We start from the raw sequence: 27,958 nt of genomic DNA, 5'->3' as shown, positions 1-27,958 counted from the left end.
GATACAGAACTCCAGCTGAGGCCTCACCAGTGCTGAGTACAGCAGGACAATTACCTCCCATGTCTTACACACAAGATTCCTGTTAATACACCTGAGATGCAATGTATAAGCCCCACACTAGGGAACCAAGGGTTAATGAGAAAATCTGGGCCCAGAAGGCCCTGCTGGGCATGCTCACAATGGAGGCTGGGCTCAAAAGAGCATGGCCCAGTTCCATTAGGGTGGACAGAGCAAAGGAGCAGTCCTACACCGGTGGCTCCTGCAGAAAGGCCACAGGAACTCCACACCCACCAGGACCAGACCCCACTGCTGAAGACACCGCCCCACCCCCCACATGGAGACTGGGAACAGCAGACCAATGGAGAATACCCTGGATCACAGTCAGGGAGGACTCTTTCCCTTCCCCCGCTTTTGAGAATCCAAAAGCAAACCCTGTGATGACTTTGGAAGGTCAGGGGCTGTGGTGGGAAATGACTCAAGGAGCAGGCTTGGAGGCATCCATCTCCAGGCCGCATATCCGACTTGCCAGTCACAGGGTGCTGGCTTGGAACCTGATGGAGCAGGGATAGCCTAGGTTCCCCTACTGCTGGCCCCACAGACTTTCATCCGAAGGCAACATGCCCACAGACTCTCGCTACTGGGCGATACCGCTGGACTTGGAGACAAACCTTCTGACAATAACCCAGAATGATATTAGCCTTTTCCACAAGTGCACGACATAGTTGACTCATATTCCATTTGTGATCCACTCTAACCCCCAGATATTTTTCAGCAGCACTGCCATGTTTTTCCCCATTTTGTAGATGTGTATTTGGTTTTTTCCTTCCTAAATGAAGTACTTTGCACTTGTGTTTGCTGAATTAATCTTGTTGAATTCAGAACAATATTCCAGCTTGTCAAGGATGTTCTTACAACATACTTCTTTGCAATTACAGTGTTGTCAATCTAGTTTTGGAGTATATCTTAGAAGTTATCTCACAAGAGTTCTACAAGCTGGGCCAAGACAGATACTGGGGCACTTGTGAACATCAAGGATGAGAGAAAGATATAGTCCCAGCTGAACTCTATAGTTTGAAATGTTCTGATCTGTGTCCAGAACTCCTGAGAATCTTGCTCAGCAGCGTATCACTCACTCTGAGATAGAGCTGGGATTCCAATAGTTGCTCCAATAAAAAGTGGAAAAAAATCTGCCCCTTTAAGAGGAACTCAGTCTTATTCAATCAGCTGGCAAGCATCTAAAACATAATAAGGTGATAAGTAACAGTTTATTTGGATTAGTCAAAAACAAATCATGTGAAACCAACCTAATGTCCTTCTTTGATATGGCAACAAGCCATGTGGGTTGGGGAAGCAGTAGATATGATATATCTCAATTTTAGTAAGGCTTTTGATACTGTTTCCACTTAGGAAGAAAAAATCAGTTGCACAAATACAAAATGGGAAATGACGGCCTAGGAAGAAGCACTGCAGAAAAGGATCTGGGGTTTATAGTGGATCACAAACAAATATGAGTCAATAATGTAATACTGTTGCAAAAAAAGCAAACATTATTCTGGGATATATTACCAGGAGTGTTATAACCAAGACACAAGAAGTAATTCTTCCAGCACTCTAATCAGCACTGATAAGACCTCAGCTGGAGTACTGTGTCTAGTTCTGGGCAATATACTTTCAGAAAGATATGGACAAATTAGAGAAAGTCCAGAGGAAAGCAACAAAAATGGTTAGGTCTAGAAAACATGACCTATGAGGAAAAATTGAAAACACTGGGTTTGTTTAGTCTGGAGTAGATTGGGGGAAGACATGGAGAAGAGGGACATGAGAAGTCTTCAAATAAGTAAAAGGTTATTATAAAGAGGAGAGTGATAAATTGTTCTTCATATCCACTGAAGATAGAACAAGAAGTAATGGGCTTACATTGCAGCAAAGCAGATTTAGGTTAGACAATAGGAAAGGCTTCCTAACTGTAAGAGTAGGGAACACTAGAACAAATTATCTTGGGAAATTATGGAATTTCTGTCATTGGAGGTTTTAAGAACAGGTTAGACAAACACCTGTCAGGGATAGTCTAGATAATCCTGCCTCAGTGCAGGGGACTGGACTAGATGATTTATCAAGATCCCTTCCAGTCTTACATTTCTGTGATTCCCCACATTTGGGCTTAGACTCCAGCTTTACAGGTTTTGGACATCACAGAGGCATCCTTTAAAGAATGGAGGAGAAAGGTATCCTCAGCCAGGCTCAGGCTCAGAGTCAGGTTACAGACTAGAAAATCACCAAAACTATGCTGAGGTCTCCAGAACTTTTTGTGAAGGCAAAAGGTGAAAGGATGGCAGTGGAATTGATATTTGAATTGGTTTGAAAAACTTAGAATTCTTAAAATTTGCCTAACTTTGACCTTTTCATCCAAAATTCCCTTGGGCTCCCAGAATCCCACTCTAAATCTCCCATAGGACACTGCTTCAAAGAGCTATTTCAGGAGCTGTAGTATAGGTACCTAGAAGGGCTATATGCCTACGACATTTGACTGGAGTGCTGCATGCGGTAGCTGGGTACAACTAAACATGAGCTATGACTGTTAGTATGGATGTTGTGCACAGTTGCTATTTAAATTAGTGTAATCCCACTGATTCAATTAACAATTCTCTAGTGCGCACACACACCATGTTAGTATTATTGTTGGCATATCCTCAGAGTGCAAGAGACAGTGTATATTTCCCCATCCATCACTCTGTTACACATAAATGTGTTATAAATGTTTTGACTTTTGTGCCTTGCATGATTATTTTAACCATGTATTGGAGAAACAGTAGCCTTAAATCAGTACTAGTCAGTTATTTGTTCTATCTTGTACAATTAATTATTTATTTTTCAGTGATAGCAGAATGTCAGAGTTACAGGCCTAGAAGCGCCGCTTTTAGCCACCAAACAATTACAGCAAGTGCAAGCTTCCGTGCATTGCCCAACCAAAATGCCTCATCCCTCTTCTGGAATGGCCATCTTCCAGCAATGAAGTATACGAGTTCTAACTCCATGTTCAATCAATCCTTGGCCTCTAGGCTGAGACTGCAAACAAGGTTTCCAATTACTGCCAACTGTGATTGTTGCTTTTATTGTGACTATACTAAGACCACTTACAGATTTGCTAGAATGTCAGCTGGAGGCCCAGTTGTGCCAGTAAGCAATAAAAAAGTGATTCAGACAAAAATTTAAGACAAAAATTTAGGAGAGGAATAACTACTGGGCTCAGTCCAGGGGTAACTGAGTGAAATTCTATGCTCTGTGTATTCAGGGGGGGTCAGATTAAATGATCTAATGGTCTCTTCTAGCCTTGCAGTCTATGAATTTGGGAATAAAATGTGGCCAGCAACAAGCCCATTGTTGGAAAGGATGATTAGTACCCACAGGCACTGATATGTTGAAAGTGTATCCACTAGAGTATAAGGCTGTGTCTACATTACAGAACCTATGCCAGCATAGCTTCCTAGTGTAGACACAGTGTACATTGACAGAGTGAGATTTCTGTCAGTGTAGGAATACACCTCCTTCCCTCCAAATGTTATTAGTTATGCGGACAGAAGCACTCTTTTGTTGGCATAGCTACATCCGTGCTCGGAGTTTTGTTGCCATAGCTATGTTGGTCAAGAGTATGTTTTCACACCCCTGGCTGACATAGCTGTGCTGGATTATAAATTTTAAGTATAGAGTAAGCCTAGGCAAAAATCTGACCTGACTGAAATTCTCTTCTCTTCCTAACTGTGCAGAACAACTATTCATACCAGTGGGAGTTTTGCACAGTTAAGCACAGCAGGATCTTGCAGTCAGGATTTTCCATGCACGTCTGAACATGGAAATTTGCCCAGGGTCCATAGTACGGTTACATTTTTTCTTCTCTTTTTAACATTTTTATTTATTTATTTATTTAGTATCTGCTCCCTGGCACTTTCCAGGTTTCTTCCTTTCATGCTCTGAGAGTGTTGTGCTGAATATAGATGACACAATAGTTAACCCAATCCTGGGCACATTTTTGTTCAGGTAATTACTCAGAACCATAGCAGCACTTAAGAGCCCTTATGTCCCTGACTGAGAAACTGACTGATTGCAAGATTAGGCCAGGCAGGCATTTGCTACCAACCTGGTAAAACAGAAAGAAAAAAATATAGACATATTAGTAAGGAGTTTATTCCTGTATTTGGGGAGAAATCCTGGTGGTTGTGCCAAAGCCAAGTACATGTGTTTGATCTAGGCTGATTCTGTGAAGATCAGCTGGAGAGGGCATCTTTGCACCAGCTCCAGAAAGACAGCGGAGCCACTCTGTGATTGTTGTGGCCCTTACCTTTCCTGGGGCCAAATAGTGCTCTGCTACCTTAGTGTAAATCTGGAGTCGTATAATTCTACCTCCAGTGAAGTCACTGAGTTATTTGGCTTGATGTGTCACTTGTTAAAGACATTTTACATAAGAATGCCCATACTGAGTCAGACCAATGGTCTATCTAGCCCAGTATAGTGTCTCTGATAGTGGACAGTGCCAGATGCTTCAGAGGGAATGAATAGAACAGGGCAGTTTCTACTGATTTATTCCTTGTCATCCAGTCCTAGCTTCTGGCAGTTGGAAGTTCAGGGACGTCTGGAGCATAGGGTTGCACCCCTAACCATCTTGGCCAATAGCCATTGATAGACCTATCATCCATGAACTTGTCTAATTCTTTTTTGAACTCCTTTATACTTTTGATTTTCACAACATCCCATAAGCAATGCATTCCACGGGTTGATTCTGCAAAGAGTGACTGTTATTTTCTGCTGCCTGTTAATTTTATCCGGTGATCCCTAGTTCTTTTGTTATGTGAAGGGGTAAACAACACTTTCTTATTATCTTTCTCCACACCAGTCATGATTTTATAGACCTTTATTATATCCCCCCTTAGTCACCATTTTTTTTAGATGAACAGTCTGTCTTTTTAATCTCTCCTCCTATGGAAGCTGTTCCATCCTAAAATTTTTTGTTGCCTTCCTTTGTACCTTTCCAGAACTGCACAAAGTATTCAAGGTATGGGAATGGATTTATATAGTGGCATTATGATATTTTTTGTTTTATTATCTATTCCTTTCCTAATGGTTGCCAACACAGTTAGCTTTTTTGACTGCTGCTGCACACTGAGCTGATGTTTTCAGAGAACTATCCACAATGACTCTAAGATCTCTTTCTTGAGTAGTAATAGTCAATTTAGACCCGATCGTTTTGTATATATAGTTAGGATTATTTTTTCCAATGTGCATTAATTTACATTTATCAACATTGAATTTCATCTGCCATTTTGTTGCCCAGTCACCCAGTTTTGTAAGATCCCTTTGTAAATCTTCGCAATCTGCTTTTGACTTAGCTATCTGGAGTAATTTTGTATTGGCTGCAAATTTTGCCACCTCATTGTTCACCCCCTTTCCCAGATAATTTATGAATATGTTGAATAGCACAAATCTCAATATTGGTAGTAGGGGGACCCTTTTATTTACCTCTCTCCAGTTTGAAAACTGACTATTTATTCCTACTCTTGGTTTCCTATCTTTTAACCAGTTACTGATCCATGAGAAGACCTTTCTTCTTATCCCATGACTGCTTAGTTTGTTTAAGAGCTTTTGAAGGGAGACCTTGTCAAAGGCTTTCTGAAAGTCCAAGTATAGCACTTTGACTGGCTCACCCTTGCTTGTTGCACATGCACCGTGCACATGCTTGTTGACCCCTCAAGGAATTCTAATAGATTGGTGAGGCATGATTTCTCCTTACAAAAGCTGTGTTTACTCTTCCCCATATCTTCCACATATCATTTTTATCTATATATCTGATAATTCTGTTCTTTGCTATAGTTTCAACCAATTTGCCTGGTACTGAAGTTAGGTTTACTGACCTGTAATTCCCAGAATTGCCTCTGGAACCTTTTTTAAAAATCAGCATTACATTAGCTAGCTTTCAGAAACCTGGTATGGAGGCTGGTTTAAACGATAGGTTACATACCAGAATAAGTAGTTCTGCAATTTCATATATGAGTTCCTTCAGAACTCTTGGGTGAATACTATCTGGTCTGGATGACTTATTATTGTTTGATTTATCAATTTGTTCCAAACCCTTCTCTATGGGCATCTCGGTCTCGGACAGTTCCTCAGATTTGTCACCTAAAAAGAATAGCTCAGGTGCTGGAATCGCTTCCATATTGTCTGCGTCGAAGACTGATGCAGATAATTCATTTAGCTTCTCTGCAATAGTCTTGTCTTCCTTGAGTGCCCCTTTCGTACTCCAATTGTCCACTGGCCCTACTGATTGCTTGACAGGCTTCCTGCTTCTGATATTCTTAATTTTTTTTTTGCAGTTTGTTTTTGTGTCTTTAGGTATTTGCTCATTGAATTTTTTCTTAGCCTGCCTTAGTATACATTTATGCTTGACTTGCCAGAGTTTATGCTCCTTTCTATTTTCCTTAGTAGGATTGGACTTCCAATTTTTAAAGGCTAGGCTACCTTTTTGCCTCTAACTGCCTCTTTTGCTCTGTTGCTTAGCCATTGTGGTATTTTTTCAGTTCTCGTACTACGGTGTTTTAAAAATGTTTCCATACAGTTTATAGGCTTTTTCACTCGTGTCAGTTCCTTTTATTTTCTGTTTAAGTAGCTACTTCATTTTTGTGTAGTTGCCCTGTACCAGTAATGGATTACTTTCCCCTTCCATGCCAGCTGAGCTGATCCATGTTTCAGATGTGTGTGTGAAACAAAAGCTCCATCTATTACTCATGCCCACCTACCCTCCCCTGTGTGTGTGCGGGGGTTAGCATCTCTGTTGAGGCTCCTTTCCTTCCTCCCTTATGCTGTGACCTTGATGCAGGAAGCCTGTACAAAAGAGCAGGGGTGAGTGGGGCACTCATTTCCTCCTTGGCATGCTGTTATAAGGGTAACTCACAACCCTGCCCTTTCTCATTTAATTGCCATCAATTTCTTCTTGTTTTAAAAAAATCTGTTCAATCTTTTGGAATTCATAGATGTGAAGTTATGAGTAAGTCTAAGATTATGTCATGGAGGTTACAGAAATAATGGAATCTGTGACTTCCAGAGACCCCCGTGACATTTTTCCACTTCAGCCCCGGGGTGGCAGGGCTGGAGCAGTCATTTGCAGGGCCCCTGCAGCTCCCAGCCACCGTGGGCAGACCTTGCAGTCCCCAGCTGCTGTGGATGGCAGGGAACTCTGCAGCTCCCAGCTGCTGGAGGCAGACCCCCAGTTCCCAGCCATGTGGTCTGCAGCTCTGAGTCACTGCAGGCTTGGGAGGGGACCTGGTGCTCTCAGTCACTGTGGGCAGCTGGGGGGACCCTGGAACTGCAGAGCAGTGGGTGCTGGACACCCTGGCTTCCCCATTTTGTCACAGTTATTTTTAGTAAAAGTCAGTGACAGGTCACTGGCTTCCATGAATTGGTGTTTATTGCACGTGACTTTTACTAAAAATAATCATGACAAAATCTTAGCCTTCGTTATGAGATCAGAAAGGTGAAGTTATCACTTCTTCTGCATACTATGTAGAAGGAACCCTTGTCCAGGCAGTCTGGTGACAAAAGAAAGGCATCAAGCTTACAATCATATGAGAAAAAAATGGTGCAACATCTTTTTCAGTGCACTCCTTTTTGTATCCTTATTAAATGGAGTTAGTCCCAAAGCTATGGCACATGTTTGGTCAGTTATACGGTTTTAATACTAACCATCATGAAACTGAAGCTTTATCATTTCACTTCTTCAAACTACTAAATAACTTGGAAGCAACATTCCCTTTTAAAAAAGACAAGCTCTCCTACAAATGACTATTTGATGTACAAATTATGACAAATGGTCAGAATTGTTTCAGTTGAATTAGAACACCAGTTCTCCAAAAAATACTGAAGAGATGGAAAGGTACAAAGAACAAAGATTTCCAATTTTTATCTCAGCTAACAAGTGTGAAAGTCTGTTTCATGCTACCCACCATGATACCTGATTCCTATTAAAAAAAAACCCAAAACACACGCCAGAATGCATATAAACAAATAAATGTCCTCAAACCTTTGTTTTATGTCAGCCTTAAGTAAAAGGTAGGTGTGACCGGTGTGGAGACAGTAAATAAGGAAGTGTTATTTACTCTCTCATAACACAAGAACAAGGGGTCATCAAACGAAATTAATGGGTAGCAGGTTTAAAACAAACAAAAGGAAGTGTTGCTTCACACAACGCACAGTCAACCTGTGGAACTCTTTGCCAGAGGACGTTGTGAAGGCCAAGACTATAACAGGGTTAAAAAAAGAACTAGATAAGTTCATGGAGGACAGGACCATCAATGGCCGCTAGCCAGGATGGTATCCCTAGCCTTTGTTTGCCAGAAGCTAGGAATGGGCGACACCTGATGATTAGCTTCTGTTCATTCCCTCTGAAGCACCTGTCATTGTCGGAAGACGGGGTACTGGGCTTGATGGACCTTTGGTCTGACTCAGTATGTCCATTCTTATGTTTATGTTCTTACGTTGGTGGTCACACACTTCACCTTCTAGTCTTAGCCCAAAACAGAAAAATATTTGATTTTTATATTTCAGATCTACAACGAGGGAAAAAAAAGAAATGTCTTGAGGCCTTTGTTTCCCACTGAATTATATACCAACTGCTCTCAAGAAAAATGTTTAATCTCGCAGACCTTCACTTTTCAGTTCTTAACTGTATGTATAAAAAATTTCTACAGTACTAATAATCATTCCCCTCCACTACCTTATTCTCTAACCCTTATGCAAAGTACATCTCTTCTCCATGCTTAATTCATGAAAAGGTTTTAACCAGTGACAAAGGTAGGGTATAATTCAATTTTGTCTAAAAAAAGATATTAAAAGTACATCTCTAAAGCAAATTCAAATGGTTGTAACTGCGCACTGTCTCATTGTGTTGGACTCAGACAAACTGTACACTGCTTGTTTAAAAACAACCACAAAAAAAACAGTTTGATCAGTGGATGACTTTTGGAAATATTTTCCTCAAAGATCCTGTAATGGGTAAGTTTAATTTCTAAGGGCCAGATTGTGATATCCTTACTCATATGAATTGTATTTTACTCCACAATAGTCACATAGTGGGAGTACATGTGAAGTAAGCTGCTACTAAATAAGAATAACAGAATTTGGCCCTAAAGATTTTATATTTTGCTACTTTTGAATTGCTATTCAATTAAAAAAACAAACAAAAACTTACAATAGTGGCTGATGGCAAAGGTACTTTATTTTACCTGATCAAGAAAAATTCTGGACCAAAATACACAAGCATTCTCATCAGATGTCAGTTAGTACCTTATCTTATCATCCAGTCTAAGATTCTATACAGATATACCATCCTAGACAGATTTCACAAAATGGATGCAGAGGTAGTGATAAATGTGACCATATGATGTGGAATTCCTTTAAGGAAAACTTCTCTCATTAAATAGAAAAATAGTTCCTATCTATGCAGGTTGTTATACGGCACTCAGCCTTGAGGCAGGTAAGTGCCTCTCAAGTAGTAATTTTTGGAAGCTATCCTATGGGATTCAATAATTGTATCCATGCTATAGAATTCTGCTGGATGGGTCAAAGATTTGTTTAGGAAAAATGAAGTGCTTAGAATTGGAGAATGGCTCCCAACCAAAAACACTGTGTGTGTGTGTGTGTGGGGGGGGTCTCACTCCTGCTCCAGTCTCCTTATGCCAATTTAAAGGGCCAGAACAATGTAAAGGGGCCCTAAAAGCCCAGGTTCCCACTGGGGTTGATAATTTTCAGGCTGTCTTCTGAGAACCTTCTTGCAAACAGGCATGGGGTGTGCTGGGGGCAGGGCGGAGAATGGGAGGTGATCTGTTAGGGGAACAGTGCACAGAGCTGTATAGATTCCAGGCAGAGCTGCAGCTCACAGAACAGCCTGGGGAGCTACCATAACTTGGAAGTCTAGAACAGAATGCCATCCTGCATCCAAACACCCCAGGTTTTTGAGTAGTGGTTCAGAACCTGGATCAGAGTGTCATAGTTACTATGGATCTCTATAATGGGCTGAACCACAACCCCAGATCTGAACGCTCCTGAAATTGAGGCTCTGTGTGTAGAAATCAGGACTGAAATCTGCAGATCAGGCTTATCTCTACCTAGAATGTTGTTCCGTTAATTATTTATTAAGTCTGACAATGTGCTTAGCACTGTACAAGATGAGAGAGTGAGTCCCAGCCCCAAATGTCATACAGCGTAAACAAGACAGGGAGAGGAGGAAATCGCTAGGAATTTTTTCCCCCCACATGATGTGTTCTTTGCATCAGTGGAATGGGTTTCATTGCTTTATAATGTTATGTAAAGCTACAGCCCTGATTTTCCAATTAGTTGTGTATGTTTCCATGTGCAGTGTGTGCCATTGGCAAAGCAAATGGGACCAGCACTAAACATTACTAAAAGCTGCAGCTGGCTGACAGTTGCAACTTTACAGAAACATATTTTTTTCGTAGAGTACATACGGATATGGGTTTCAGCAGTACTTGCCTGCAGCCTCTTTCAACTTTTCCATTTAATTAAAAAGCTTAATTGGGAGTAATAAAAACTTCCAATTAAGCTTTTTAAATAAAAACTAAAAGCTTAAAGTGGCTGTGGTTGTAGATAGTTGCTATTGAAATCCATAACTGGCAATTTTTACTTATAGAAGGCTTTTGTTTTGCTACATTAAATCTTGTAGTTGACTATGACTTTACACCTGTGAATTAGAAGAACTGGACTTTCTAAAGGTATGTCTACACTAACCATGCATCAACGCTGTGGCCATCGATCCACTGGGGGTTGATTTAGCCAGTTTTGTGAAGATCCACTAAATCGAGTGCAGATCGCTCTCCCGTCGACTCCGGTACTCCACCGGAACGAGAAGCATAAGGTAAGTAGCCACAGCAATAAATCGACCTAAGCTATGGCGACTTCAGCTACATTAGTAGCTGGAGTTGTGTAACTTAGGTCGATTTAAGCCCCTAGTGTAGACCTGCCCTAAGTCTCACAGAAGCAACAGCACACATTTGTGATATATCCTAGCTTACTTGTGAAATAAAGGGACAGTTTTGTTAAGTGGTCTACAGGCATTTGTTTCCACATAGCACAATGAAAATATGCTCTTCAGGCACAAGCCATGTGCTTTTATCAGTAGTGAAAAGTAATAGTAGGAATAATATTTGGGGTCTTTATTTTCTTTTGAATTCATGTGATTTTAAGAGCATGGATAAGGACAAAGGAAAACAAAGCTAATGGAGAAGAAAGGAGAACTCCTCTATTCTAGTCCATTATGTTTAACACACCATTGTGCCAGCTTGGTGATTTAGTGTGTCATGGCACCATGTGAGCAGAAAAAATATATTGTGAAATATACCTATGACACTGCACCCCATATTCGTCACAGTGATGATATTATGATATGCTTATGGCATAATTATGAAGCATTTTGTAAAAGACAAGTCATGTGAAGTGTCATTGGAAAAGTAATGATTTGTGCTGATGGCCCATCAGCAAAGACAATGGACACTGAAAGACATTAACTTTCCTGTGAATGTTCCAGACAGCCTGTAATTAATGACTGCTATGACTCAGCAAGGTATGCAAGAGCATGTAGTCAGGCTACATGACTCCAGACTCCATCTTGGGATGTCAGTGTTTTTCCACAAACTGAGTTTGGGACAAAGGGTTCCTGTCATATGCTAAAGCTATATAAGGGAGTGACATCATCTGTTGTTCTTCACTCCCCACAAAAGAAGGCTCCTGGAAACATCTGAGGAATAAAGTCTAAACTGGGGGAAGTCCTGGACACAGGCTAAAGGGATTTCAAGTCTGTGTACGAAAGACCTGGCAATTCCAAGGTGTAAAGTTAGTAAAGCTTGCCCCTTAAGAATCTGCAGCCTGCTTGTATCATCAGCCAGGGTGAGAATCTGCTAATTCATATCCAGTCTATCTAGTATGTTATGCTTAGTTTGCGTTTTTGTTTATTTGCTAGGTAATCTGTTTTGAACTGTTTGCTATCATTAAAATCACTTAAAATCTATCTTTTGTAGTTAATAAACTTATTTTTGCTTTATCTAAACCAGTGAGTTGGAGTGAAGTGTATTGGAAATCATAGCTCAAGAGGCAAAGACTGTTGCATATTCTTCTCCCCAATGAGGGGGCAGGTGAACTCTATGAGCTTATGCTGTACAGTTTCCTGTGCAGCTCAAGATGGTATAATTTTGGGTTTATGTTCCAGAGTGGGTGCATGCCTGTGGAGCTGAGAGTTACACTGGCTTTAGACTTTTTACTTTTGGTTCATGCAGTGGCTTGTCAGAAAGCCTGTATGTACCCAACTGCAGCTGGGTATGTCCCTACCTGAGTGAATGCTGGTGTAAGTGTAGGACTGGGAGCGGGTCTGCAGCTTGCCACAGCAGTACAGTGAGAGAGGAAGCCCAGACTGGTGGGTCAGAGGGCTCAGTGGTACCCCAGTTCCAGGTGGCACTCTGGGGGTACCCATCATAGTATCTTCAAAGTCCATGACAGAGCTTGTGAAGTTGATATCCTTCATTATGCAATCAGATCCACAGGTACAACACCTCTGTGGGAACATCCATTGGTATGATTAGAAAGAAATGGAATCGATAGAAAAGTCACCTGATATTTGTTTCTGATCCCTGGAGGGAGGAGAGTAACTTTTACAGTCAAGTTTCTGGTGTGGCTCTTCAGGGAAGAGTAAGTAAAATTTGTTTCCTGACAGCATGTCTAGTACTAATGCTCAGTTACATGGATGGGGTGTGAACGTGGTCAAGGTCGATTCATTTTAAATTCTAATGAGTATTTGTGGAAAATGTTTTACCTTATTTGCCCAGCTCTATTTAAAATTCATTGCTGTGTAGCAGAAGATTCTGCAGAACTATAGAAGTTATTAATCACAATAAACTAGGAAGAAAATAAAGAAGCAGCTGGTGAGAGTGAAGCCATTCCAACAAAGAGAGAAAGAAAGCTCCAAGTGCACATTGGAATTCACTGCTACTGCACGCCAATTCCAAGGGAAGTAGAGAATGGAATACAATTTTGGAATGGAATGAATTTTCTGAGTTCATATTGATGAAAAATCTCAAGCCCATATACAGCAAGAAAGGGTCGATCAGAAAGTCATGGATAAATTTCAGACAAAGACCGCCTCCACTACCACCACTCATCACAATGGGTTTGACCAAGCCCTAGGTTAAGCAGTTTCTGTGGGCGTAACCCAGGACACATAGCCACAGCAGCAGACATTCTGCTGGAGGAGGATGCCCTCACTTCTTATTCAAACATAGGCTTGCAGCTGCAGAAGGAGCACAGTGGAACTCCATGTGACAAGTCAGCTGTGAACCACCAGTAAATGTTCCATGGAACAGTTTCAGAACTGGAAAATATATAATTTGCACTGGCTGAAGGGATAGAAAAGAGAGCTTAATATGTTTAATTTCAATCTGATTTTATGATTCTATGAAAGTATTATTTTAACATTAAATTGACTTTAGCTGTAAGAACTGCATTCATAATTTTTGTTCTAAGGATAGCTTTTTGCCTTGCATTTGTTTTGCTGTGTTTTCCACTATTGATTCTGATCTGATTTTGGGATGTTTGGCCATGCTGATTGTGTCTGCCTTGCCCAGGGCTGCTTTACCGTCTGCTTGTTGGCTGCCTCCTGACACTGGTGGTGATTTTCTTTTCATTTCTTTTAATCGATTCACAGTTCTGCTCTGTTTTTGAAAGTGTACTACTGCTGGCTCCAGTTGCTGTTCACATTAGCTTCACAGACCTTTATCATCAGTTTGCTGGATCCCAGGGCCCTTATCTTTCATTGCTGTTGTTGCTTTTGATTCCTCTTCCGTCTGTTTGACAGGAACAAGTTTCTGAAAAGGAATTGATAATGGCAGTGTACTCTAGGTGGTCAGTACTTGAACAAAAAGAAAAGGAGGACTTGTGGCACCTTAGAGACTAACAAATTTATTTGAGCATAAGCTTTCGTGAGCTACAGCTCACTTCATCGGATGCATTCAGTGGAAAATATAGTGGGGAGATTTGTATACATAGAGAACATGAAACAATGGGTGTTACCATACACACTGTAAGGAGAGTGATCACTTAAGGTGGGCTATTACCAGCAGGAGAGCGGGGGTGGGGGAGGGAAGAAAACCTTTTGTAGTGATAATCAAGGTGGGCCATTTCCAGCAGTTGACAAGAAGGTCTGAGGAACAGTGGGGGGTGGAGGGTGGGAAATAAACATTGGGAAATAGTTTTACTTTGTGTAATGACCCATCCACTTCCAGTCTCTATTCAAGCCTAAGTTAATTGTGTCAAGTTTGCAAATTAATTCCAATTCAGCAGTTTCTCGTTGGAGTCTGTTTTTGAAGTTTTTTTGTTGAAGAATTGCAACTTTTAGGTCTGTAATCGAGTAACCAAAGAGATTGAAGTGTTCTTGAACAGTGTTCCTTTGCATGGGATATTTACACACAGGAAACAAAATAGCTGTAAGCTATCGTTGGACATGCATGTATGTAAATTGTTAGCCACTGTGTTTTCTTAGTGTTTTACGTATTAATATTGACCAATTTGTCTCATTTATTACTTGACTAATAGAGTTGGTTGCACTGAAACATTTAAACTTTTTGTAAGACCACCCCCAAAAGAAGAACCCAAAACCTTTTTTTCAATTTCAGCCAAAAACCTTCTCATTTTTTGGCTTAAAACTGGAAATGTTTTTGCTACATACCAACAAAATTTCAGGTTTTGGCTGAAAAATTTGTTTTCAGGTCTTCCTGGAAAATTTTGGATATTTCATTGGAAAACAGACACTTTCCATGCAAATTTCCATTTAATCACAAAACCCAGTTTGCCACCAAAAAAAGTTTCAATGTAAAAATTTCAGCCAACTCAAATGACTAATAAAATACCTGATAGCTGATGCCAGCAATTTCTTTGCTCCTGACTGCATAGTTTCCTGTCTCACTAGGCTGCACTTCTGTCCTACAAATTTATTTTCGTGAACGTCAGCTAGTAGAGATTTGGGACTTCAAGAGATGTAGTGGTATGCTGGACTTGCTTGGCTAGATTTAACTCACTTGGAAATACCAAAGTGGAATTTCTGAATCAACAGGATTTCTGTGAGTCTTTGCTGTATCTATTGGATCCTGGTTCTGGCTAACAGTTTTGTTCATGGAGTTCTGGCAGCTTGAATTACAAAAAGAAAAGAAATTATATTTGAACAGTAGAACTCTCTTTTGTTTTTCTGTCTCCTTTTGGAAGCATTTTTCAGAATAACTCACAATATCTAATAACTCAGTGAGGAGTTAAGAGTGTATCAAGGATTTATTGATTTGTGTTATCTACCATTTCAAATCCTCTTGAAGTTAGATACAAAGAAAAATAGCTATATATTCAGTCTGAAGACTCTGAAGATTTTACTGACTTTGGATTAACAGAAAGATTTTCAACTTTCAGTGTTTAAGCTTCACCTCTCCCTCAGTCATTCCTGATGGAGGCCAAAATAAGGCACTAATGTCAGTGACTGCAGAGAGGGTGGTATTTCATTAGTTTAGGCAGAATGTCAATTAAAATAGTACTGAGATAAAGAAACAGCAAATAGATTAACTTTACACTCTTCACAGATAAGAAAATCCATTTACAGGTTCTATTTCACTCTGAATATACTACCTAGGGTAAAGGCTTCTTATATTACAGCCTTTAAAAGACTACTGTCAATTTCTGAAAAGATTTAATAACTGTTATGTCATAAACTTGCATGATCAGTTTTTACTACTGGAAAGAACTATTATTTCCCCCTAAAATTAATTTAAATCTTATTTCAAGGACTTTCTTAGGGAATATCATCACCCTGCACCTTTTCCATCCCTATCGCCTGACTGATTATTGTTTGCCACCTCTAAAAATTAACAAAGGCCAATTAAAATGTGCCATTTTAGATTTCTCCCTGCAGGTTGCAAGCTGTATGTGATTTCCAGCTAAGGAGTGTGGGTCACTAAGAGGAGTTTTGTGTGCTATTTCTTAATATTCCTGATTGTGTTGTACCTTTTGGCCTTGTCTAAGGTATACATTTAATTTGAGGTAACTAAAGTGCATGAGCTATCCTGAGGTTAAAACACAAAGACAACAAGGTATTTCAGTGTTTTTACCTCAGGATAGCTCATGCATGATAGTTATCCTGAGTTAAAACATCCCTTTTCTTAGCAGTGAAGACAAAGCCTTAGTACAGGGGTGGGCAAAATCTGTTTAACATTTCTGTCCAGTCCACCAGGCTCTTTGGCTGCCCTCTCACAATCTCCAGGCCGCTAAACGTCCTGTGGCACAGCAGGGCACTCAGGCAGGCTGCCTGCCTGCTGTGGCCCCACGCCGCTCCCAGAAGCACACTGCTCTCTCTGCGTGCCCTGGGGGGGGGGAGGAGGCAGCTCCATGCACTGCTCCCGCCCCCAGCACCATCCTCACAGCTCCCATTGGCCAGAAACTGGGCCTGCGGGCATGGGCAGTGCATAGAGAAATGCTGTGGGGGACGGGCTTGTGGGCATGGGCAATACATAGAGAACTCCCTCAGCCCAAGGTGTGTACAGAGACCTGCCAGCAGCAATTGGCTGCAGCCACTTCTGGGAGCAGCGTAGGGCCACGGCTTGCAGGCAGCCTGCCTGAGCCATGCTGCACTGCCAGATGGGAGGAGCCGCATGTGATAAGCGCCTCCCGGCCGAAGGATGCACCTTGCACCCCCTCCCGCACCCCAAACCCCTGCCTTCCCAGAGCCCACACCCCTCACCCTCTCCTGCACCCCAACACTCTGCACCAGCCCGGAGCTCCCTCCTGCACCCAAACTCCCTCCCAGACCCTGCACCCCCTCCATTAATATAGTAGAAATGTGCAGCTTGTGATGATTTACCAAAATTCATGGAGTGGCCCTCCTGCTAAAATTATTGCCCACCCTGCCTTAGTAGGACTTTGTGAGGTCTCAGAACATGACAAATAGCACTAAGCCTGAAGTGGAAACAGGTAATGTCTGAATTAAGGCAAGCCAGTCCCCTAGAGTGCCACTCCCACATAGGTTATGTCTGTACTGCAGCAGGGAGGAGTCTCACAGCCTGGGTAGACAGACTCATGCTAGTGAGGCTCAATCCATTGCACTAAAATAGCAATGTGGATGCTCTGGCTTGGACTGGAGCTCAGGCTCTGAAGCCGAGGGAGTTGGGTTGGCTTGGCTTGAAATCCCAAGCTCTAGGCCAAGATGGAATGTCTAGATTGCTATTTTTAGCATGTAGCTCAAGCCCCACTAGCATGAATCTGTCTACATGGGTTGGAGTGCTCACTCCCTTCTGCAGTGTAGATGTACCCATAGTATCCTACCACTGTGATGTGTCCTTGCCCCTCCTTGGGGGGGAAGAGTAGACTTCAGAAGTAAGATGAATGGGACAGGTCACCTTCCTTGGAGGTATTGTTTCAGGCTGTCTGCAAACTCATGCAGGGTTTAATTACATTGGGTTCACATTTTCAAGCTTTCCTTTGCATCCATGAGGGTTAAAAAATGTTCTTTTTAATGAAAGTTGGGATCTTGATTTCAACATGTGATTCCAGGAACTGTGGCCTTGGGCATGTGCCTAGGGTCCCTGTGATTTAATCCACCCCGGCCTTGACCATTTTAAATAGGTAACTGATCAGTCCAGTTATTCTGTATTTTCACTATAGTTTGAATATACTACAGTTTCAGTACAGATGGATGTATAAGAAAAGACCCTCTACTGAAGTGGGGCAAATAATTCATTATGAATGAGTTATCTAAGGAATTTAGCCTTTTATGATTCTTGAAGCATTTACGAATTAATCCCAAACAGACAAATCAGATTTTCCTGTTTGGAAATGTCTTTTAGGGGTCCTTCTGATGATCAGTGTTGCAATACAATAAAAATCAAGTTGTTGCTCCTAGAAGTAAATAAGTGAACAGGCAGCAAAATACCCATCTGCACAAATGTTGGTGGCAACTGTCATCCAAAACTGCAAAGAGACCAGCAAATTCCCTGCTTCTCCTACACTATTTATACTTGCTGACAGAATGAATCACATTGCTACTTTTTAATAACTTTCTCACCCTCCTGGAATGAATTACATGTTTGCAGAACAGTGATGGTAAACTAGAATTCATGGCTATTATTAACTTAGCAACATTTTTAACACCACAGGCATGACTATTTGTATTCACTATCAATTAATCAATGCTAATATATTTTGATAAATAATCTCTTCGGAGGGACATCAGCACTGCAGCTGAAGAATAGTGAATACTTATCCTGCAGTATTGGACTAGGAAGTTGGCATTGCATGTGACTATTTGAAACAGTGATGGTAGTATTATCAGTTAGCTTTTCTTAACAAACAAGTTACAGAGTACAATTTTCAAAAGCACTTAAGTGATTTAGGAATCCCTTTTGGTACCTAGGTGCTTCTGAAAATTAGATTCATAGTCTAATAAATAAAATTAGGATTGTAAATGAAGCTTTCAAAATGTAAATCAGTGAAGTATTGTCTTCCTGAGACTTCAAATGGACAGCTCACTACACTACCTGTGAAAGGTGTGAACTAGCCCAGTATGTTAATTCTTAAATCCAGTGATGAATGCCAACAATTTTGACTGTTTCAGTTCTGACTAGATAGAAGAAACTTTCAGCTAATGTGTTCATCTAGTTTTGGATACATAATGCATAATGGGGCAGAATGAAGTGCATGACTGGTTGCCATCAAGAGGTGCCAGTGCAGAGAATGAGTTCAAGCTCTTCTCTTCCTCTCCTGCTTACACGGGGGGATGGAGAGAGGAGATGCACTCCCTCTCCAGTGTTCAAGACTGAACAGCTTCCCAGGTGCACAAAAAGCCAAGACACCTCCCCAGATGCCAAATGCTTCAACAGAACCCCTCCTTCCTTTGTTTAAAAATAAATAACATGGAACAGTGGACTAATTGCATTAATCTTTACATGTAATTCAATAATAGCCTCAATTTCTGAATTCACATTAACCTACTACAGACAATCCATTTGCCACAGAAAAAATGTAGGTCCAGCTTGCTGCAGAACAGACAAGGCCTTAAATATATGCCACTGATCAGCCGCAGCTGAACAGCAGAGGCAGGGTAGGCTGGCTAATAGGTCTCTTGTCCTATACTCTGGGTTCTATTTCCAGGTCAACAGTGTGACCTTGGGCCAGTCCCTTCTTCTCTTGGTACTTCTGTTCCTCCTTGCCTCCCCAACCCTTTGCCTATCTTGTCTATTTAAACTGTAAGCTCTCTGGAACACAGACAGCCTCATACTCTGTCTGGACAGTGCCTAGCACAATAAATACCTAGGTGCCTTTCGTAATATTAAGAAATGAGATAAATAATATTACCATATACTTCTCATTTAGATCTCAAATAGTACATGGGATAAAATCTTCTGGACTCAACTCAGTGAAGAGTGCTAGACTGATGAATGAAAAAGCTTAGACTAAGATAGACTAGCTTAGACTACTAGACTAAGATAAGGAAATCTCTGTCAAATATGTGACTTCACAAAATAAATAGCTTTTAAATGCAAAGGGGGCATTTATGTTGTAGAAATAGTAAAAATAATAATATTATGTGAAGGCTCATTAGCAGAATAACATTCCATTTCTTCCAAGTGAGACCAATTTGTGTTCTGCTCTATCATTTGGATAGTGCCAGTAGCCTTGTATATAATGGGGTATTTTTTTTCCAGTAAATATACTGCTATTTAGCCTTAGAGAAATGATAGATTTTCAGATTTTAGAATGATACTTTATTTCTGATTTTTATAGCTTTAAATGTTCTCTTTTTGCCCATATCTAATGACGACAACAATACATATTGTTAGAAAATTACATCTGGCAGTATGTGCAACTGATTGAAAATACATTCTATAATAAGAGACTAGTTCAGCATGTTTTCTATGAAAATTAAAACAAATTAAGCTAATTTTTTTTTACGCAGAAAGATCAGTTGTGTTTCTTTTATTCCTCTGAAAATGTTAGCAATTGACTTCAGTGGTTATTTGATTGTATGGCCTTAATGAACTCATTCATATTAGACCAAAGAAAATGGAACACACCACTGGAAGTACTAGCACCTCTCTAATGAGCCGTACAATACGGATATAGCTGCATATGCTTTCCACAAATGGACCATTAATTGGGAAAAGGGTCAAAGTATGGAAATAAGACTCTACAATGTATAACTTGGGGTGGAGGGGGGTGGGGCCCTGAGGGCTTAGGAACATTTGGACATCTTGGATCAAATACAGCTGTGGTATAACTCTATTGAAGTCAAGAATGTCCCCTGGGGCCATAGAAATGATTGATAAAATATATTTTCCCTTTTTGCCAAAATAGCCTGTGGAGCTCCCTAGCATGCAGGAGGAGAGTATCCTTTGCTACAGCCTTCCAGATGTGAAGCCTGCTTTCCTTCAGTATTGGTCCCATTCCACAGGCTTCTGTGCATGCATGTATGTGGCCATCCTTTATATCCCTTCCCCTTTGGTACAATGGTATTCCTGGAGAGAACGAGTGTGTGTGTGTGTGTGTGTGTGAGAATGTATATAAAGATGGAAGTCCCTAGACTTCCTAAAGATTGCAACTCTGCCCGTACCTTATGCATAAAATGATTTGTTTTCCTCAAACCAAGAAGAGAACAGGTGAATGTTATCTGTATTAAAATACAATTTATGCACAAAATCCAAAATATTGCTCTTAATTTATGTTATTTCTATTCCTTAATGCTTTTCAAAAAGGCCTGTACAAATTAAAGGTTTGACTTGCTTTTGCCACCAGGAGTTTTACTACCATTAGTATTATCTGTGATAGACTGTGGGATGTGTCAGCTGATACATTCCATTGTGGTTTTGTGAGCATCAGGCTATATTCCAACCTCCATCTACATCTAGGCAACAGAGTGGCTTTGAGCATTCATTCTATAGCAGGAAAGTGACACCTACTGGAGATATTATGTCTATGAAGTTATGACAGTAAGTACTGTCAGCATAAATGACTGAAACAATATTTGTTACCACCATTGTCATAACTGCCATTGATTTTGAATGACTGCCTAGAGCAGATGGGGGTTGGCATCTGGAAAATCCCCAGAAGTAGCACAGGGGCAAGAAAGGTGTCAGAGGCTGTTTAAAAAAGGAATTGTTGCTAAGCCAAGAACACCATTTCACTGCCTGAAGGAAGACAAACAAGCCAAGGGGACTGGAAGGGTTGCCAGGCCTAAAGGGTTTGGGCCAAACCCAGGATTTACAGAGGTTGGGAGGTCAGACTGGTGAGGGGTGGGTTGTTTTGCATTCAGGACTCTTTGTTGTTTAAGTGTGTGTGTAGAAGAAATTTCTTTGCTTACTAAGCCTGTGTTTCCTTGATTCACTGCCATATTATCCCTGAAGGGTATAACTAGGAATCCAATGTTACCACTGCCAGGTGGACTCTGGGAAAAATGTGTCAAAGCAGTTGAAGGCTCAGGAGGGCTGTGGAACTGGTTCTGGTTTCTAGGCAACAGGACTGCAAGGTCCCACTGACCAAGAAGAATGTTAGACATAGGGTCTGACCTGGGAGAGTGCCTAAGAGGGCCAGAGGTAGGAACAATGACCAATCACTCCCCAGACCTAGGGGGCTTAGAAGCATAGGGATACAACTGTTGAATCCAATCACAGTAGGCTGGTGTCCACCCAGAGAATAAGACTGATGAGACCGTATCATTGGAACTTATCACATATGAACTGATACAAACATAAGCCTCAGTCCCGCATACACTTACTACTACACTTGGCAGTCTTGGCAGGATCAGGCCCTAAGACTGATTGAATCAGTTTCTACATACAAATTTGGGGAAAGATTCTGCCACCCTCACTCAAGCTGAATACTACCTTCCAGTCAAGTAGTCCCAGGACAGAATCTGGCCCTTGGCAAGGTGAATGGTTAGCTAGACAACAAATAGAAAGGAACTATGATATTGAACAAAGATTTATAAGCACAGTCACAGGATCACTTCCCCTTTCACCTTTAGAAGCTAATGACAGGGACTATCAAAAGCATTCAGTGTTGGCCTAACTCTGCTCCCATTGAATTCAATGGTCAAACTCTCATTAACTTCAATGGGAACAGAGTTAGGCCAACACTGAGCACATATGAAAATCCTGCTTTACATATACAATATGTACACCCATGCTCTCATTAAAGTCTGTTTCAAATGACCTGAAGAACAATCTCATTTTCAATCTACATTTAAAAGTAAATTATTTAAGTCAAGTGCCAATTAATTTAATAATGTATGAAATTTGTAATATTTGCCACATTTAATGCATTTTTTGAAACAAGTGAGACTAGAGCAGCATTCTGTAAATTTCAGTACCCTGCTGGCTCACAAGAGTTGGGTTGATAGGCAGAGCAGTGAGATAATGAGACATGAGTATTCCCACCAACAAAGCAAGTATGTTTAATTTTAAGCCCACCAGCCTTGGCAGAGTTCCTTTAATTTATCCTAAAGCATCTAGTACGTCTTAATTATCCTTCATTGTCTTATAGGATGAATTTGATAAAAGTAAATAGGAACTATTAATTTTCAATCGTAGAGTGTTAAAATAATGGATTAAAAAGCATGGAATGAAACCAAACAAAACTAGTTATTTGTGGTGGCAAAATACAGTGCTCAGTGTCTGATGAGCATTCAGTTGAGGTATTGTACTCTCTAGCAAACTTCAGATTTTTAAATCAGTAGGAAACTGACCTTTACAGGAGTACAGGATATATGAAGATGCCTGGGAGAACTGACCTGCATACTAGCAGCTTGCTATCCACTTTTTCCAACGAGTTTTTAAGATAAATTCTTGCTCTATAAAATTGTGTAATTTTATATATTTAGGGATAAACACATGGTATGTTTGGGAGAAACAGAAGGCATTGTAACCACTTAACATACTTTATATTCTGCAACTCTGTGCAACTACTTTATATCCTGAAAAATATACTTATCCTTCATCTTACTATGCTGCAGACAAACAGCATAAACAAAAGCTATAAGGTAACAAACCGTTTTCTCAGAATGTTCTTGAGTTATGGAAAAAAAAGAATTTATATCTGTAAAGAAGTGATATATCATGAGTGATCCATTACAGTTCTTTTGCCTCATGGGCAAGTTATAATTAGGCTTGGGAGGTTAGATTTTTATCAGTAAATGTCAATGAAAAGTCAATTGTACTGTACACACAAAACGGATGAAAACATATTTCCATCGATAATAATTGAAATGTTCAGGTAGGGAAAGAAAGAAAAATGCTGCTTGAGAACTTATTAGAGTTTGATTTAAGGATATTTACTTTATATATTTTGACATGTGATGTTGATTTTGTGTTTTAATGGTTATAAAGCTTTTTTTAAATTTAATTTAATTACTAAGCCTAAAACACATACAGTCATTAAATAATTGTCTGATTTCTCTCATTGTCTGATGCCTACCCTGCATAATTTCCTACAACGATGAAAATTTAAATGGATAAAATAAAAAACAAACATCCATATTATCCATCAAAATTAATAAAAATGTATTCTGACAAACCTAGTTATAATACATTGAGGGTCAAATCCAACACTGAAGGCAATAGCAAAATTCCCTTTGACTTCAGTGTTGCAGGATAGGCCCCCCCTAAAGGATGAACTTTTGAAAAAGAGGTAAGAAAGGAGACTTCTGAACCGTACTCTTTGCAACATGCATGTTTGTTAGTCCAAACTTAGCAATGATTCACTGAAGAGAGAGCTTCATACTATGTGAACCTAAGCAGCAGTTTCTCATGCAGCAATAAATTATATAAACCATGATCATTTACTCAGCAATTCAGTCAAAACAAATCATGCTCACATTAACAGTCTCTGTTGGGAGATTGACAACCAGGAGAGCCAGTGACAATTTAGGATAAGATCTTCAGCTGATGTAAATTGGCATGTCTCAAGTAAAGACAATGGATCTATGCTGAGCACCTGGTTATGAAAATATAGGTGAGATGATCACCCAGAATAATAACTTTTCAGTTCAGTGCTGTTAATGTGCTGTTAAACATTTAGCCTCAGAAGTGGCTGCATTTTAGTGGTGGGTGAAGTGCGCTCTCCATCTCCTTACACTTCCTCTTGAGGATGGAGTGAGGGTTCATTGTAAAGTGGGTTATTTGTAAAGTGTTTTGTGATCATCATCATTTTTAAAATGTGTTACTCCACAAGACAACTGGTTTTGGCTTTCCTGTAAAGTAAACCCTGAAAAAGAGTCCCTTGGTAAACTGACATTGCTAGTCCAAATGGAGAGCATAACAAGATAATATTCCATAATTACCACATATAACTGGCATGCATGCAATCAATCTCAACATCATAGAAATTTGAGATGGAAATATCTGTCTCCTCATTAATGTTTCCTAAAATGTATTATCAATTAATTACCATATAACAATAAGATTATGTGGCTGCTTTATTAGGATCTGGGTTTTGTTGTTCTTGTCAATAATTATAAAGTAAAGTAGAGATTTCTGAATTTTCTTTCAGCTAGGCAGATGGGAGGATGATGGAGGGCTTGAGGAGGAGATGTGGACATGGAGGGAAAGGAATGAGTTAATGGGAACACAGGAAGGGAGCAACCAGGAAATGGAGATGGAGAGTAGAAAAAAAGGTGGGGGAGAAAATAGATGTGATGCATGTTGAACAGTGGAAAGTGAGGTTGTGTTGGTGAGGGAGGGAGAGCAAGATGACAGAACTATTGACTTATGCCTCCGTAATGACAGAATTCAACAATGTTACCAGAATTAAGATATAAAAAGCTCTGTGTTAAAATTTATATGACACCAGAAGGCTGACGACTTCCCCTTTGAGCTGTGAGAGAATCCACCATTTGGAATAGCCAGATGCTTGTAAATATGAAAACCCCTACTATTCTTTCATGTATGTATGCTAACTAAAATAATTTTGGTGTATAAACCAAAGTGTTTTGTATCTCCAAATCTAGTGCTCTGTACCTATCAAACAGAACAGTTATTTGTACTTAGATTGAACCATAGTGGGTGACCAAATGAAAGAATATATGTAAGCAATAATGGAATATGTATAGTCTTTTACTCTGATCATGTTCACCAATGGGAGAATTGTGTCCACATGTCCAGAGAATGACCCTCATGACTAACAAAGGATACCTGTTACCACAGCTGTGTGTGTTTTGTTGAACAAGACTGTTCTGTGATGGATAAGGAATATTTGTTATTGCAGATGTATTCTATGATTTATGAAATAATGACACACTGAAAGATGTTTTTATCTTATTAGGAATTGCTTGTTGCCACAGATGGTCTTGCCAATAATGACTGCATTAGAAATCTCTTTGGCTTATCAATCATGAAAGCTGTGATACTATGAAAGAAGTCCCATAAATAATTAGGTAAATTAAGATATCAAAAACAGAACAAATAGATCAATTGTGGGAAAGTAGCTTCTCTGCCTCACAACAATTTATTTGTCCCATATCCTATAAAAGGGAAAAGTTTGGGGGAGTTAAGTTGGTAATGGCTAAGCTTCCATTGCTTCACTAGTTAGAGGGCTTGGTAAAGTATGCTTTTCTTTCTGTATACTGCATTAATCTTTGACTAATAATCTTTGATTAAATAATTCCAGTTGTACAGATTATCAGACATATTGTGTCATTAATATCATCATTATTAAATTTGAACAAACAGCACAAAGTTTTCCCAACCATTGTCCCTGAAAAGGAGAGGGTAGTGGTAGGGCAAGAATGCCAGTGTCAAGAAATGGTTCATTAAGAAACATAGGTGGATATCCATGTGATTTGTACCTTTACAGCTACAAGTAATAGCACCGCAGGTACTCTACTTGCTTTAAGCAACCACGATGGACAGGGAATGAGAGCTGACATTGTTCAGTTTCAGGGAAAGCCACAGATTGACTGTGAGTTACTAAGTTGGTGACTGGGGGACATTGCACGTATGTTTGGAAATACTTCTATAGAATGGTTTGAGTCCTACCTAGATAATAGGAGTCAACTAGTGGTAACAGACGTGTGCCATCAATGAGGAATATACAATGTGGCTTTTCTCCAGGATCTATCCTATCCCCCTCTTGTGAGATAATTTCTAAATACATGGTACAGGATCATCAGTACACATTCATATCTTTTATGTGGGCTCTGAAAATTCAGCCTCTGCCCTGGATGAATGCTGATTAATACTACCAGCTGGGTTTGTCAGAACGACTTCATCTTCCATTCTGGGGAAATAGAATTCTTGCCACTGGGCAGAGATCATTGTTAGGAAGATGCTTTCTGTTCAGGTCCCTGCTTATTGAAAGTTCAGACTAGGATTTGTCTATGCAAAATGTATTCGATTTACACCCCTTCCCTAAAAATAGAGGAATATCTACTTCAGGGTCTCTACTTGCAGATATGTATTTTTTTTTATCTGTGCTATATTTTCCTCCTTGCCATCATTGCTAAAAATATTGGTGGCAGTTTCAGGAGTATATTGCAATGATGTGGATATCTTTGGAGTACTCCTGTTGTTAAGATGTTTGCGAATGCCTACCATTTTCTCTAAGTATTCTTCAAGTGTCATTCATTCAAATTGGTGACGTAGTATGATGTGAGTGTGGCAATACGATCCTGATGGTGTCCATGTTATGAAATGCAGTTTAATTTTACTTAGCAAGGTAAAATGTTTTACATAATGTTTCACACCTACTTGTTTTTGATCGCATTGACCTATTTTCTTAAGGACCATATGATAAAATTCCACCCAACATCATCTGAAGAAAAGCAACAGTGTTTACGTGGTCCAAAGAGACTTTCCTCTAGACATCTTGAGCTGGACAGACGATGATCACTTGTGCAGTCTTAAGTAGGAGCCGGTGATTTACGAGAAGAAAAATGAAAAGGGATTCTTCAGGCAGCATCAATAATTTAGAGGACACTTGTGGAGAAAAACCCTTACTTTAGGAGTTAGTTACTTGTCCTTCAGTTGTTCCTAGAAGAGAAAGTGGTACTCTTCTTAAAGAAATATCTAGTGTGAATTAACTGATGCACTGAAAATGACCTGAAGAAGAGCTCTGTGTAAGCTTGAAAACTTGACTCTTTCACCAACAGAAGTAGGTCCAGTAAGATATTACTTCACTTACCTCATCATACTGAAAATGTGCATTTAGGGTTAGAGTTGTGTGTGTGTTTTACACTGAATACTGTTTCCTTCAAGAACCTGAAGTCAGCACTATTCATTCTCATAAAGGAGAGCCAAACAAAGGATATTTGTGTAGTCTGATGATATAAACCCTATTTTCAGTTAGTATTAAAGTACATCTGCATACATTCCATAACCATTTCAGCGCTTCAGAAATTTACCCAGCCACTAAATGCACACTAATCTAATACCCTTCATTTTCATATGCTTTCTGTACAACATTAGAGTGTTTAGTTTTCATAGTTTATTTTGTTACTTTCAACAGTGCTATTAATCACACATTCTCACTTTCTTTCACTGTTGGGATTTGACAAGGATTTTCTTTCACTTTGAAAAACTGTACATAATTTCTTTGCTATCTTCCTATTCACTTAACATATCCTACTGAGTGAATGATTGGTTCTGCTCAGTACTTCTTTCTGAAGGATGGTTTTAAAAACATGAGTTTGATCACTCTCTTGATACTGAAAAAATCACAAATACAGCTCTCAAATTATTTTTCTATTGCAAGTCTTTATGATTCCATCCAAGAGACAATTGGACTAATTCAATATGCAATGGACCAGAAGGCAGTAAACTGATACATTGTTAATTTTTATTGCTAAAGTTTCTTTCTACTATTCCAGATCAAGATGCTACTCATATTTTTTATGATC

This window comes from Lepidochelys kempii, chromosome 2 (genome assembly GCF_965140265.1).
Source record: "Lepidochelys kempii isolate rLepKem1 chromosome 2, rLepKem1.hap2, whole genome shotgun sequence".
Lineage (NCBI taxonomy): Eukaryota > Metazoa > Chordata > Testudines > Cheloniidae > Lepidochelys > Lepidochelys kempii.
This window is presented reverse-complemented; position numbering follows the sequence as displayed.